At 34.3% G+C, this 13,996-nt stretch overlaps 1 long non-coding RNA gene across 1 annotated transcript; it reads left to right on the top strand.

Moving 5' to 3' along the window:
* The first annotated feature begins 271 nt into the window (after positions 1–271).
* Positions 272–13,793, top strand: LOC120245576. Its single transcript, XR_005531828.1, has 3 exons — positions 272–330; positions 6,474–6,583; positions 13,768–13,793. It is a non-coding gene; the product is annotated as an uncharacterized LOC120245576 (long non-coding RNA).
* The last annotated feature ends 203 nt before the right edge of the window (positions 13,794–13,996 follow it).

Genomic DNA, 13,996 nt, shown 5'->3' with positions numbered 1-13,996 from the left:
CTCAATAGGTCCCTTCACAGGGTGCAATCAGCATATTCAAGGCCAGAAAAAGTCACTTCTAATACTGATCAACAAAGATACCTTGGGGGTTAGTGTTCCAAGCAGAAACAATTGGGTGGGGGTGGACATCTGTCACCATCTGATTAGTAAGAGTCTTTGCAACTTACCTTAACCTCATAGGGAGTTCTTTATCAACTTTTGAGCTCAGAAACGACTCCCAACACTCTAGAACTTTGAAAATGTGACAGAATTGACAATATGGGATGTAATTTCAAGATGGAAAATTCTTAAGTTCAGTCCAAAGGAACATATCTCCTATAAAAAGAAAAGGTGTGACTTATTCAAATTATATAGTGGTGTTTGAAAAATTTGAAGCAATTTGAAATTAACCTGGATGGCTATGGATCCTCTGAATATCAATGAAGACATGCTTATTTATTTTCTTTGTTTTTTTCTTCCTTCCTTCCTTTTTCATTCTTTCATTTAGTCATTCAACAGAAAACATGAATTAAGGGTACTATTCTAGGTCCAGGAGAGATAAAATTTAGGAAGTTAAAAACAGGTCTTCAAAGAACACAGTTTAGTAAAGTAGGAAAAATATTATGAAGAATTGTTCAAATATAAAACAATATTAATGTAGAAGATGGATGGAATAATTGATTCACCCAAGGATAAGAAAAGGAATTAGACAGTAAAGTCAATATAGGAGGATTTTTAAGAAACTTGAGCCAAAAGAAGAAATTCTGGGGTGCCTGGGTGGCTTGGATGGTTAAACACCTGAGTCATGATTTCAACTTCGTTCATGATCTTACAATTCATGTTCTTGAGCCCTGCACTGGGCTCCATGTTGACAGTGTGGAGCCTGATTGGAATTCTCTTTTTCTCTCTCCCTCTCTCTGCCTCTGCTCCCCTCTCTCTTCCTTTCACTCTCTCTCTCTCAAAACAAATAAACATAAAAAAAAAAAGGAATTTCACAGCTAGAAAAACAAATGAAATCTTTTTAGCCATAGAAAATAGTATATTCTTTATACTGAAAGAAACCACATAATAAATCATAATACTTACTGACTTTTAAAAGTCTTTAATACAAGTTAAATAAATCTGTTTTCTAAGGAGAGATAAACTTTATTCTGACTTTCTTCTGGAATTGAGTAGTAATTAATCACCTTGATGTTGACTGATTGTTTTATGGGTGCATCTATTTCAGTTTTTCTCCCAGTCTTAAGGAGTAGTGTTTATTCCTAGGTAGGAGAAATTAATTTTAACATATGTCCCTTCCTCAAAGTTTGTGGCCTTATGTGTCTTCAACTAACAGACCATACTGTAACAGCTCATTCACACTGATGTGGCATTAAAGTACAACAATGCCTTCTAGTTTCTGAAATCTCTAGTCAGTATTTTATCCCCTCCACTGTTCTGTTCTACTGAGCAACTTAAAGTTGTACCATGTACTTTTCAAATTTACAGCTCAGGAATAAAAAAAAAAAAAAGAGTGATATTTGTATATGTATTTCTGTGTCCCTTCTTTACAGTTCATTTCTCTATTGGTTGTGTTCCTGAAATCACAGTCTGATGGAATTAAATTGCAATGTCTCTCAGAAACAGTAAAACTTTTGGATTTTACTTGCACTCCACTGTCCCACACCATGATTTGGAAATACCATTAAGGTGAGAATGAACATTAATATATCATGTTTCCTTTTTTCAAATACTATAGCCCCTCAAGTCCTATGTGCATTGATTGTTCACCAATGCCTTCCAAATGTGGTTGTACGTAAATTAATTCAGGTTATTCAGTTGTCTTTCTGCAAAAGACAATCTATTAGCATGTTGGTGGGCGGTGGAAGAGAATGGCATGTTCTTTGATCTGCTCAAAGCTTAAGCTCTTACGTGGGCATTGTGAACCTGGATTAGAAGGTGTGGACTTCAAAAATATTTCTCACCCTCCTTCAATCACAATACTGGGCCTAGTGTGTATCCTAGTCTTTTGTCCATCAGTGATGATTGTTTTTATTTTCTAAATCCTTCTTCCAGCTGCACTGGGTTTCCACCAATGTCCTCAGACTGGTATTGGAGTCCATCCCCTGAAGATGAAGGCAGCTGTTAATTAAGAGAGACAGGTCTAAGTAGATGTTAGGTTTTGGGTTCCGTTCCCCACCCTAGCTGCAACGGGATTTTGTTTTGTGTTAGTGACGATATAAATAAGCCAGGGCAGATTTCAGCAATGGCTACTGTTCCCCCCTCAGTCAGTAAATCAGGAGATCTCTCTATAGACTGCCCCTGATCCACTCTGTAATATTCCAGTGGGCTTCCTGGAGAAAACATTTGCAAAAGACTGAGAACCCCTGTGTCTATCACTTCCAGAGTCATACTCTCATACTAGCTCACACTTGGTCTTTTGAAACTCATTAACTTTTTCTAGTTTAATCATCCTATTGCCTTGTTTGGCTTCAGATAGTATCTGCCTCAGGGAATCAAATATTCTGGTCTTTTTCCTCCCTAAAGTTACCTTTTTCTTCTCAATTTTTTGGTATAAGTTTGCCTTGCAACTTTAGTTGTCTAATGAATTCAAGAAAGTTGTTAATTCACAGTTAATCTGGTTGTGAGACTTTCCATCTCTATCCTTTGAGCTGTTAACCAGAACCCAGAATATATTGTTCTTTAAGCCCCTCCTAACGTGAGATGAAACATACTTTACATATACAGTGATGAAAATATATTAAAAAATGGGAAATAAGATTTAAAAATACTTTTTTATTAGGAAAATTATAAATTATATTTACTTTCACACTGGTGATATTCAAAATTACCTTTAAATTTTAATCTATTTTTCTTCTTTAACATACTGTCCTAAATAAACAATGTTGATTTTGAGTGAACTCAGACTTACCTACTGGAACACTCTACCCACCCTCCTTGGTCCAGGTTATGTGGACAATTGGATTACAATCTGAAGTATAACTCTATGTATGCCTTGGTTAAAAAGACATAAGATATTAAGGATTGAAATGATCTTAGAGATAAGATCAAGAGCTTTTAATCAAGACATATGTTAGTTGTAAAATCATGTTTCTGGATATTTCTGAAATATTCTGAGGAATGAGTTAATACATTTTATTAAATATACAAAGATATTATTGCCTTATGATTATTAAATTCCATTGATGATGCTCTATATCATAAAGATTATATCATATTATCTATCTATCTATCTCTCTATCTACCTTCTGTCTCTATTATATACACCTAGAGAAATTATCCTGCTGCTCAGTTTTATTCCTGTAACTAACTTTTAGAACTTGGGCTCTAAATATCCTTTCAAAAAATCAAGAGAAAAGAAAAATATGAAAACCGGGTTTTCTATGCCTGAATTGTGTGTTAATTGATTTTGCACTATTGATTGGTTTTCTAAGACATTAAATCATCACCACTAATAATTCTGGTAAATTTATTCATTACATAAGTGAAATACTTTCCTATAAGTCAAACTTCTGTAATTGAGAGTATCTAATACTTATTCACCTTTCTATTTTATTAATGTAATAAATAGCTATATTATGATGAAGCTTTCTAAAGATACTCAAGTGGCTACTTTGAAAGGATTTTTATTCATAAAAGAAAAAAACATTTAATAATATTCAAAATTAATAAATACCTGAAGATTTGCTAGAAATTTTTGTTGGCCAGATGATTTTTATAAGAACAAAATATATGAGACAAGCACCTGAATCATAGTAAAATATATTTTAAAAGGCAAATAGGAATAAAAGCTAAAATAAAGCTATCAACTTAAAACATCAAATTTACTGAGTATATACTGAATCAAAGAGCTTAATTATGACTAACTTGTATAACTGAAAGAAATATACCAACATAAATGTAACTATAAGTGAAGCTCACTTAGACCTGGGAAAACAAAATAAATGAGTTTATTTTGAAAATCCCTCATCCTAGTTTGTTCATTCCTGCCCATTACATTGCCCTATCATATTGAGTAATGTAATTATTCTATCTCCAGTACCAAGCTCAGTGCACAGCATAAAATTGGTGCTTAATCTATGTGGGTAAATAATTGGATAAATGGCATCATACTGTTATGGTCTTATGATCCTTTGTACTATAGTGTACTATTTGGATAAGTGTGACTATATTATGTTTACTTATATACTTGTGACCTGGCAGGATTCTTTTTGCCAGTAAAAGTTAAATTTCTTCTATATAATTTCCCTTTTATTTTAGGAAATAGGACATATTAATATATCAATAATTATTTAATTTTAATATCTAATTTTTGTATTCCCAAAGAAATTGTCACAAAGTGGGAAATGGGATGAACATAAATACAGGTTGATTTTCTGGTTTTACAGGCTATAATATATGAACTTTGGTTTCATTCTAATCCATTTTGTTGTCAAAGTTGAGATTGGTTGGTTCTCTGATTATTTTTATAAAAATAGGTACATTCTTCTTTCAGAATTGTTTACTTTAAGTGTTTAAACTTAAAATATTTCTAAAGTTCCTTTTAAAATAAAAATGGAGTTTTCAAGATATTACATATTCTACGATTAAAATTTATTTATAAACTTACAATTGATGCTTGATTTAGATATCTGTTGTGTTTTCTCTAAAGTAATCAAATATTTTGAGAGTTTCTTCAATTCTTAGAGTCTAACTGATGCTATTTTGTAACTGATTTTTTTCCCAATGAATGATTTCAAGTAATTAAGCATTTAAGGATTAGGTTGCAGCTTTCAATTTGCTCTTTATTTCTTTTAAATAAAAGATGATAGTATATTCACTTAAGCACTCTAGAAAAAAAATATATGCTGACCAAGGAAAAAAAAACCCTTCAGAAAAATGAATTTAAATAGATTTAAATGATTTTAAGTGTTCATAGCTATTCAACTTGTCAAACTGTACAAGTTCTGAGCAGAATTTTTATTCTACAATTGAACCATCTTGTAACAAAGAAAATCATTATCTTAGTTATGATTGCACTCATGGAGAAAACTAGGCAAATAAATATAAGTGAGAAATGATCTTCAGATAAATTATAATCCTCTTGATGGTGTTTTCTTATTTTTCTTAAATCTCAGAGTGGTGGCATAGAACAGGATATTAATAAGCCATTGTGTGGCAATTAAAGGTGATTATAACTACTCATGCTAATATACATTAAAGGTGAAATAAATCAAACAGTCAGGATAAAGGTTAAATGTCTTTTGAAACACAAAATATATTTATTTGCACAGCTCTGTAAATGTTTTCTCATTTCTCCTCTGACAAAACAAAAAAAACTCTTAAAATACATTCTTCAAAACGTGACATTCAAGGCATTCTTTTCAGGTTACCTGAACCCAACTGTATAAACTCAGTTTGGAAGGAAACTGGTACATATTTGTTAAAGGAAATCACTACACACATATATATGCAGATATATATTAGATACATAAATGTATCTAATTCACACTATAAACTTCTAAATTAGATATATTCATATATTTCCATTTTTCATATAAAGAAACTGGGACACCAGAGGGTAATTTAACGTAGGTCACACAACTAAAAAAAATTTTTAAAAAAGGTTTGAGTCCATCTAGTCTGGTCTGATGGACTGATATCTAGTCTGATATGAGAATATCAATCTTTAAGTTACTTTTTAAAAAATGTTTATTTATTTGTTTATTTTGAAAGAGAGAGTGTGCACGCATATGAGTGGGGGATGGACTGAGAATGAAGGGAGAGAGAATTCCAAGCAGGTTCTGTGCTGTCAGAACCTGCTTGGGCAGAGCCCCAACACAAGTCTCAATCTCAGAAACCATAAGATCATGACCTGAGACAAAATTGAGTCAGTTGCTCAACCAACTGAGCCATCCAGGTGTCCCTCAAGCTCTAAGATACTTTCAGCGCTACCTTGGAGACCAAAGGAATCTCCATGGGATATGTGTTGTGCTCCTTACCTTCCACCATAACTCCTTAACATCATATAGGAGACATGATATGAACTAGATGCGAACTAGAATTTTACTAATTAAATTAATCGCTGTTCATTAAATCAAAAATTTTATATGACTAATAAATTCATTCAATGAATGAAAATGCTGGTAAACTGGTTTCTGTGGCAATTAGAATACTTTCACTCTATTTTTTTTTTCAATTAATTTCTTAGTTGCATGGTGGACGAAACCTTTAATTCCTTCTTTAAGGGAAAATGAAGAAGCATTCCCAAGTAAAACAGTAAAATTTAAATTAAAATAGTTGGCAGTAGTAGTAAAAACAACAATGAAAATAGTTTGGTAACACTATAGCTGATAAGATCTTAATAAGTATAGCAGATGATGGTAGCACCTAATAAATCTCTTAGTTTTATCACTTTAATTCACATAGCCCAAATTTCTTTCACTAAGGCATGTATTTCTTTGCCTCTAGTCTTTTTCTAGCCACTGAAACATTCTTTTCTTTCTATGCTCCAGGCCAGAGAGTTGGGGAATCAATGCTACCTGAGAGCAGGCCTCATCCAACTGATGAAAACTGGTATACAAACTCCAAGTCTGTCTGTTTGCAGGCAGTGCTGATGTGAAGAGTATGTCCTACACAAGTATTCCTATCGCCTATAGTAATATTTAGTTCAATAATGAACTCAACACTGCTCCCTTTTATTTCACTTGCCTAACTTCCTCACTCCCTCACTCTCACTCCCAAGTTAATTGCTTGCACTTGAATCCTTGTCTCAGAAACAGCCCCTGAAGAAATCTCTATTATCAAGTTTAGGATAGTCTGAGAAACAACACAAGCATTCAGTTTAGATTTGGATTATGAGATTTACATGGAATAGTCTGTTTCATCAGTTTTTAATAGCCTGGGCAGATCTGTAACTGTATAAGGATGAAGTATATTTAATATACTAAATGCCTCAGTTCAAAGCTTTAACCTGACATTGCAAGAATGATAATTTTCATAAAACATTAAATTAAATTATTTTCATTTATTTCATTTAAGGAAAAATTTTAGAAGTACTTATTGTATCTCATTAAAAACTTGCTAACTTGTTTATCTTACTGTTTCAAAGCTTTTGGTGAGGAAACTCAGTAATGTGTGGGTGTGTATGTGTTCAGTGGTATTTCATTCACTTCTATGGTTTGTTGTTTTTGATTTATAGAATTTTTAAATTTATTTACAAAAAAATGGCAAAAATATGCTGCATTGGCAATCAGAGAAAGCTGAGGTAACCAATATTCTCACTCTTAATCATCACAATACAACTGGACAAACCAGTAATTATGATTACCTAGAAAACTTAAAAAAAAAATAGGACTCAATGACTACTTCAATATAGTTACATGATTGCTCAGGCAGTCAAAACTTGTCCATGATAATGGCATTAAGTGATATACGTTCAAATTCCTTAGAATGCACTCATTTCAGTGACATGATAAAAAATATGCTAGCATTCTGAAGAAATATATAATTCATATTTACACATATATGCATTACACGTTGGTATGTGTATTTTTTCTTTTTTTTAACAGGAATTTTTGTTAGAGTTTATTTTTAAAATAAATTTTGGGTTTATTACTTAAAAATTGCCCAGAAAACACAGAGAGTTCCCATATATACCCCTTCCTTTTACTCCCATACAAGTTTTCCTATTATTAACATCTTGTAATAATGTAGTATATTTGTCACGATTGATGAATCAATACATTATTACTAATTGAAATGCATAGTTTACATTAGGATGAATTGTTGCTATTACACAGTTCTTGGGGTTTTGACAAATATATAATGTTATGGGGCTGCCTGGGTAGCTCGGTCAGTTAAGTATCTGACTTCAGCTCAGGTCATGATCTTGAGGTTTGTGAGTTTGAGCCCCGTTTTGGGCTCTGTGCTGACAGCTCAGAGCTTGGAGCCTGCTTCGGATTCTGTGTCTCCCTCTCTCCCTCTGCCCCTCCCTTTCTTGCACTCTGCACTCTGCATTTTCTAGGTAATGAATATAATTGAAAATATAAAATATTTACCTTTTTGTATCTGGCTTGTACCGTTTAGCATTAAGTTTTCAAGTTTAATTAATGTTGTAGCATGCATCAGAATTTCACTTCTCTTTATGTTCAATTAATATTCCATTATATGTATAAAATACAATAAACGTGTGGAAAGTTCAAGGTGATTTGTCCAATTTATTGCTTTCTCATTGGGTATTGTTATGATAGAAATGGAGATACCATATAAACACTGAGAACATGGAGAAAAACAAAACAATATCTATATTACAAAGCATAAAAACACAATCTAAAATCAATGGATTTTTATAAACATTAATTTTATTCTTATTATAAAATTTCTTAGAATTCTTGCAATTGTAGCATTCATATTTTTTCCTGTTGGACAATCATGACTTTCACATTAAAAATTAAAATTAATAAATAATAGTACAAATGACCAGTTGAAATCTTAATCATAAAATAGCATTTTTTAATTCACCCTGGCTAGTTCTTAGGTCTTTGATCTCTGCAGCAAGGGTTACTCTGGTGTCTTCTATGCTTATTCCAAGCCCAGCTATTAGTCCTATGACTATTACTCTAAATTCTTGTTTAAATATATTGTTTATATCTGTTTTGAGCAATTCTCTGGCTGTGATTTCTTCTCGACCTTCCTTTTGTGGAGAATTCCTCTATCTTTTCATTTTGGCTAAGTTTCTGTCTTTTGCATGTCTTATGAGCTTGTTATGTGTCTTGCTATATTAAAACTACTGCTATATTAAAAAGCGGTTGTACACTGTCTAGTGTCTGGCACTCCAGGAAGTGTTTCTGGAGAATGTTGCATGCACTATGCTGTTGTTTTTTGGCTGCTCTATCTCACTGGTCAGTCCTTTGCAGAGCTCCTCCTTGCTTGCAGTGGTGGAGTGCCTGGACTTTTAACTAGGCGTTTTTTGATTTGTTTGTGGCAGTAACCCTGGGGAGGGGAGGAGGGGGGAAGACTGGTCCCATAAAAAGAAAAAAAAGGAAAAGGAAAAAAAAAACCAAACAGAGAATAAAAAAAAATCAGAAACTATAAGCCTAATCCCAATAGAAAAAAGAAAAAGAAAAAGAAAAAAAAAAAGGAGGAAGAGGGAGGAAAGAAAAAGAAAAAAAAGAATTAAAAAAAACCCAAAAAACATTTGTCTGTTGGTGCCTGGAGCTGGTGGCTGTGCTGGTCTGGAGGAAAAGTTGGTTGCATTGGGTCAGTCACTCTTGTCCCAGTAAATAAGCAGTTGCCAGACACAGAGGGGCAGGGTTTGGTGTAAGCTTGCCCCCACTCCACTGAGGGGCTGCTGTGCTGCTTCCTTAAGTCTCACCATGTTGGTGTTGAGGGGAAGAATGGCATCACCCCACTCTCTCTTGCCCAGATCATGAATCTCGACCCACACTGTTTAGGCAGCCCTCACAGAATTGCAAGGGCTATCAGCTTTCCCTGTTCCACAGTTCTCCTGTGCCTTATTCTTGGTGCTGGGCTGGGATTCAAAACCCCATTTCTTAAGGGACCTAGCACTGCATGGATTCACTCCCCCACTCCAAAGCAGAGCCTCTCCACCCTGCTGATGAAAGGCCTGTGACTGGCCCCTGGCAGGGTCTTTTGTCCTGTGGAAGGCAATAAGCATTCTTCCCAAAGTACTCTATGAAGGGGACCATCCTTTCCCAGTGTGTCCTGGAAATTGCTACACCATGCCATGTACTCCTGGGCCAACTCCCTTGTCCTTGGAGGGTTTTCCTGCTATGGAGAAAGTTGAGGACTTCAAAAGGCTTGGAGCTTCAGCTCCAAAGAGCTGGTCCAGAGAGGTTTGCCTCTTGTGCTAACTCAATGCCATACTTTCACAACCCCTCCCTCTTTCTCTCCCTTTGTCTCTCCACAGAAAGTGTTCTCTCCCGTGTCTAGCTCCACTGTTTTATCTCCTTTAACACACATATGTACACCTGGATCTTGCCAAGTTGTCTCCTTCCAGCTGTGGAGAACCTTGTGCCACTCTGCAGATCTATTTCCTGGGTGTTCAAAGTGATCTGACCTCAATACTGCTGTGCTAGAGGGATGAGGAAAATCCAGGTCCCTAGCTTCTCCACCATTTTAACTCCCTTCCACATCTGCACTCAAGTTCTTATATTCTCTTTTCTTCTCATTTTTCTGGCAAAATCCCAGTCTTAATTAAAAAGTCCTTTCTGCCTACTCCATGCCTTTACTTGTGCAACTGAATGTGGCTACGAAAAAAATCCACAAACTATAAGACAAAGAAATGTATTTTCTAGAACTGCACTAACCAATATGATAGTCACAAGCCACATGTGGGAACTGATCACTAGAAATGTGCTTGGATGGCTATATTTAAAATTTTTAATTAAAATAAGGAACTATATTTAAAATTTTTATTTAGTTTTAATTGTTTTGAATTTGAATTTTAAAGCTATCTCAATTCAGTTACTTGAAAATTTTTAAGTATGCTGTAAACAACTCAAATATATAAGTCTACTTTTTCAACCATAAACTTTATTACATATAAATAGTATTTTTCTCATTAAAATTTAGCATTTGAATTGAGGTGTGTTGTAAATGTAAAATACACCCCAGATTTGGAATACAGTACAAAAAGCAAGGCATGTAGAATATCCTGCTATTTTTTCTATATTAATTGTATGTAGAAATGATAACATTTTAAACAAATCAGGATCAATGAAATATATCATAAAACTAATCATACTATTTGTTTTTACTTATTTTTAAAAAATGTTATTTCCAGAAAAGTTTAAATTTCCTATATGGTTTATATTGAATTTCTATTGGACAGCACTGCTTTGGGTCCTCTAACTATGCTCTCAGTGCACAGAAAGTACTGGTGAGAACTGTGAAGGATGTATGCACAGGGTGCTAAGGGCATGCACTAAGGGAAATTAAATCAGAGTAATGGCAAGGAAATCTTTACAATTTAAAGTGACCAGAGAACACAACTAAACATAAAAAGATATGTTATGTGGTCCTCATTCATTCAGCAACTATTTTAAGTTTGTATTATGTAAGTTATTAGATATATATATAATTATATATTTGGCAAGGTGTGCTTTTAAAACACATTTAGTACTTGCCTCCTCCTCTTCCACTGGTGAAACACAGGCCCAAGCCACCATCACCTTTTCTCTATTGGTTTACGGCAATTATGTTTTACCTTATCTCTATGCTGTGTCTCTACAATGTTTCTTCCACCACCACCACCACCACCACCACCACATATGTGCAGGTGTGTGTGCACATATGTAGATACACACACACACACACACACACACACACACACAAATTCATTGAACAATGAATCTGGAATGAGATTTTTTAAAATATAACACAAATAATCTCACCAATACATCTCAAAACCCTCTAGTGGCTTCCTATGTTCTTCAGAATAAAATAAAATTCCTTATGATAGCCAAAAGATCATCCAAGATCTGAGCATCTGGCTACTTTAGTATAGGAAGTGAGATGCTAACCAGACTCAGAACCTTCACTCACAACCAGAAGCCAACATCTTTCTTCTTCCCTCTCTCTGGATCAGTCTTTCCACAGACATGTTTTTCTCAATCTTCTCATCTTTTTGGTCTCTGCCAAAAGTACACCTTATTAAATGAGACTTTCTTGAACACTATTTAAGATAACAGCTCATCCTCACCCCATTAATTTGAACCCCTACTATATTTGATCAAAATCTCAAATACTCCATATTTTATTGCAGGTAACCCCACCGCCACCTGGCTTTTATGTATGCAAGGTCTTTGAGGGTAATGACTTTTGCCTTTTATTTTCACTGTTGTATCATCACTAACTAAAGAAGGGCCTATTATATAGTGGACACGCATTAAATGTTTTGAAATAATTATTTTCAAAATGGGAGAAAAGTCGGGTATCATGGTGAAAATGCTGAAGATATAGCAGTCAGTAAGCCAACTGGTGTCATCAGCATTAAATCAAGATGGCAAGACTACAAATATAATTATAATATTTCTATTGTTTAACATACGTGCATATTTATATTCATTTTCTTTATTACAAATTTCTAAAAGCTAATAAAAATTTTATTTTGATGCTATATTTAAAAATTAAACGTCACAGGGGTGCCTGGGTGGCTCAGTCGGTTAAGCGTCTGACTTCGGCTCAGGTCATGATCTCACGGTTCGTGAGTTCGAGCCCCAAGTTGGGCTCTGTGCTGACAGTTAGCTCACAGCCTGGAGCCTGCTTCAGATTCTGTGTCTCTCTCTCTCTCTCTGACCATTCTCTACTCACACTGCCTCTCTCTCTCTCTCAGAAATAAATATAACATTAAAAAAATTAAAAATTAAAAGTCACAAGGTGAATGTAAATAACTGAACTTTAATTTTGAAATGCAAACTGATCAAAGTGACTAAAAGGTAAAAATGTTTCTGGAACTCAGTTTAGTACCTCAAGCACCAATGTTCACATATATAATATTCATATATGAACAGAAATGTTACCTAAATTTAAAGAGATTTGGAATATTTTAAGTCTTGTATGATAACAAAGGTTTTACAAATTCTACAGTTAATTCCATGAACAGAAGGCATAATCCTTTTAAGAAACAGAAGACAAGCTGAAGTTTATGCCCAGCTTGAATAAAGAGAAAAGGGAATAGGATAAGGGAGCTATGAGGAGATAATGACTGGAAAGTAAACCCAGAAAAAAAGAAGTCCAGTAATGTCAAAATAATATAAAGTGGTCATAGAATGATTTAAGTTTAACACTTTATTAAAGTTTTTAAAACTTTAATATGTTATGTATATATATGTGTGTATACATATTCACACACACTTAAAATAAGTATACAGTTTAATGAATACTTACATGCTGAACATATTCATAAAACCACCACTCAAACAAAGAGCTGTATTAGCATTCCAGAACTTTCTTTTTGTGTTCCATTCTTTTTTTTTTTAAGTTTTATTTATTTATTCTGAAAGAGACAGAGACAGTGCAAGTGGAGAAGGGGCAGAGACAGAGAGAGAGAGAGAGAGAGAGAGAGAGAGAATCCCAAGCAGGCTCCACCCTGCCAGTGCAGGGCCAGATGTGGGACTTGAATCCATGAAACCATGAGATCATGACCTGGACCATAACCAAGAGTCAGATTCTCAACCTACTGAGCCTCTCTAGGTACCCCTCTTTGTGTTCTAACCATTTTCTCCACCTAGAAGAGTAAACATTATCTTGACTTTTGCTTATTTTTATATTTCATAAAAATTGGATTAGGACATATGATTTTGAGTCTTGGTTCTTTTATTCAATAATTTATTTTTGAGATTTTAATACAATGTTGCTGCTTAGTATTGCATCCTTTTAATATAACAATTTATTTATCCATTCAACCACTGATAACTATTTGGATAGTTTTCAGCTTTGAGCTATTGAAAATAGGGGTGTTATAAATATTCTAGTACATATGTATGTGTGTTCATGTATATAGTTTGCATGTGTGTGTGTGTCTGTGTATGTGCGTACAGTTGATCTTCAAACAACACAGACCTGAACTGTGCAGGTCCACTTACTCATGGGATTTTTTTCGGATAACTACTTTACGATAGTGTAAATCTATTTTCTCTTCCGTATTATTTTTTTTTCTCTAGATTAATTTATTGTAAAAGAGTAGGCTATTAGTGGTTAAGTTTAAGGAGAGTCAAAAGTTTACATGCAATTTTCTTTCCTTTTTAAAAATATTTAATGTTTATTATTATTTTTTTGAGACAGAGGGAGAGCATGAATGGGGAGAGGACAGAGAGAGAGAGGGAGACACAGAATATGAAGCAGGCTCCAGTCTCGAAGCTGTCAGCACAGAGCCTGAAGCAAGGCTAGCCTGAAGCAGACTGCAAGATCATGAACTGAGCTAAAGTCGGATGTTCAGCTGACTGAGCCACCCAGGTGCCCCATAAGTGACATGCAATTTTTGACTGCACTGGACTCAAAGCCACTAACCCAC

The sequence above is a fragment of the Hyaena hyaena genome, unplaced genomic scaffold, assembly GCF_003009895.1.
Source record: "Hyaena hyaena isolate Hyena2069 unplaced genomic scaffold, ASM300989v1 scaffold_430, whole genome shotgun sequence".
Classification (NCBI taxonomy): Eukaryota; Metazoa; Chordata; class Mammalia; order Carnivora; family Hyaenidae; genus Hyaena; species Hyaena hyaena.
This window is presented reverse-complemented; position numbering and strand designations above follow the sequence as displayed.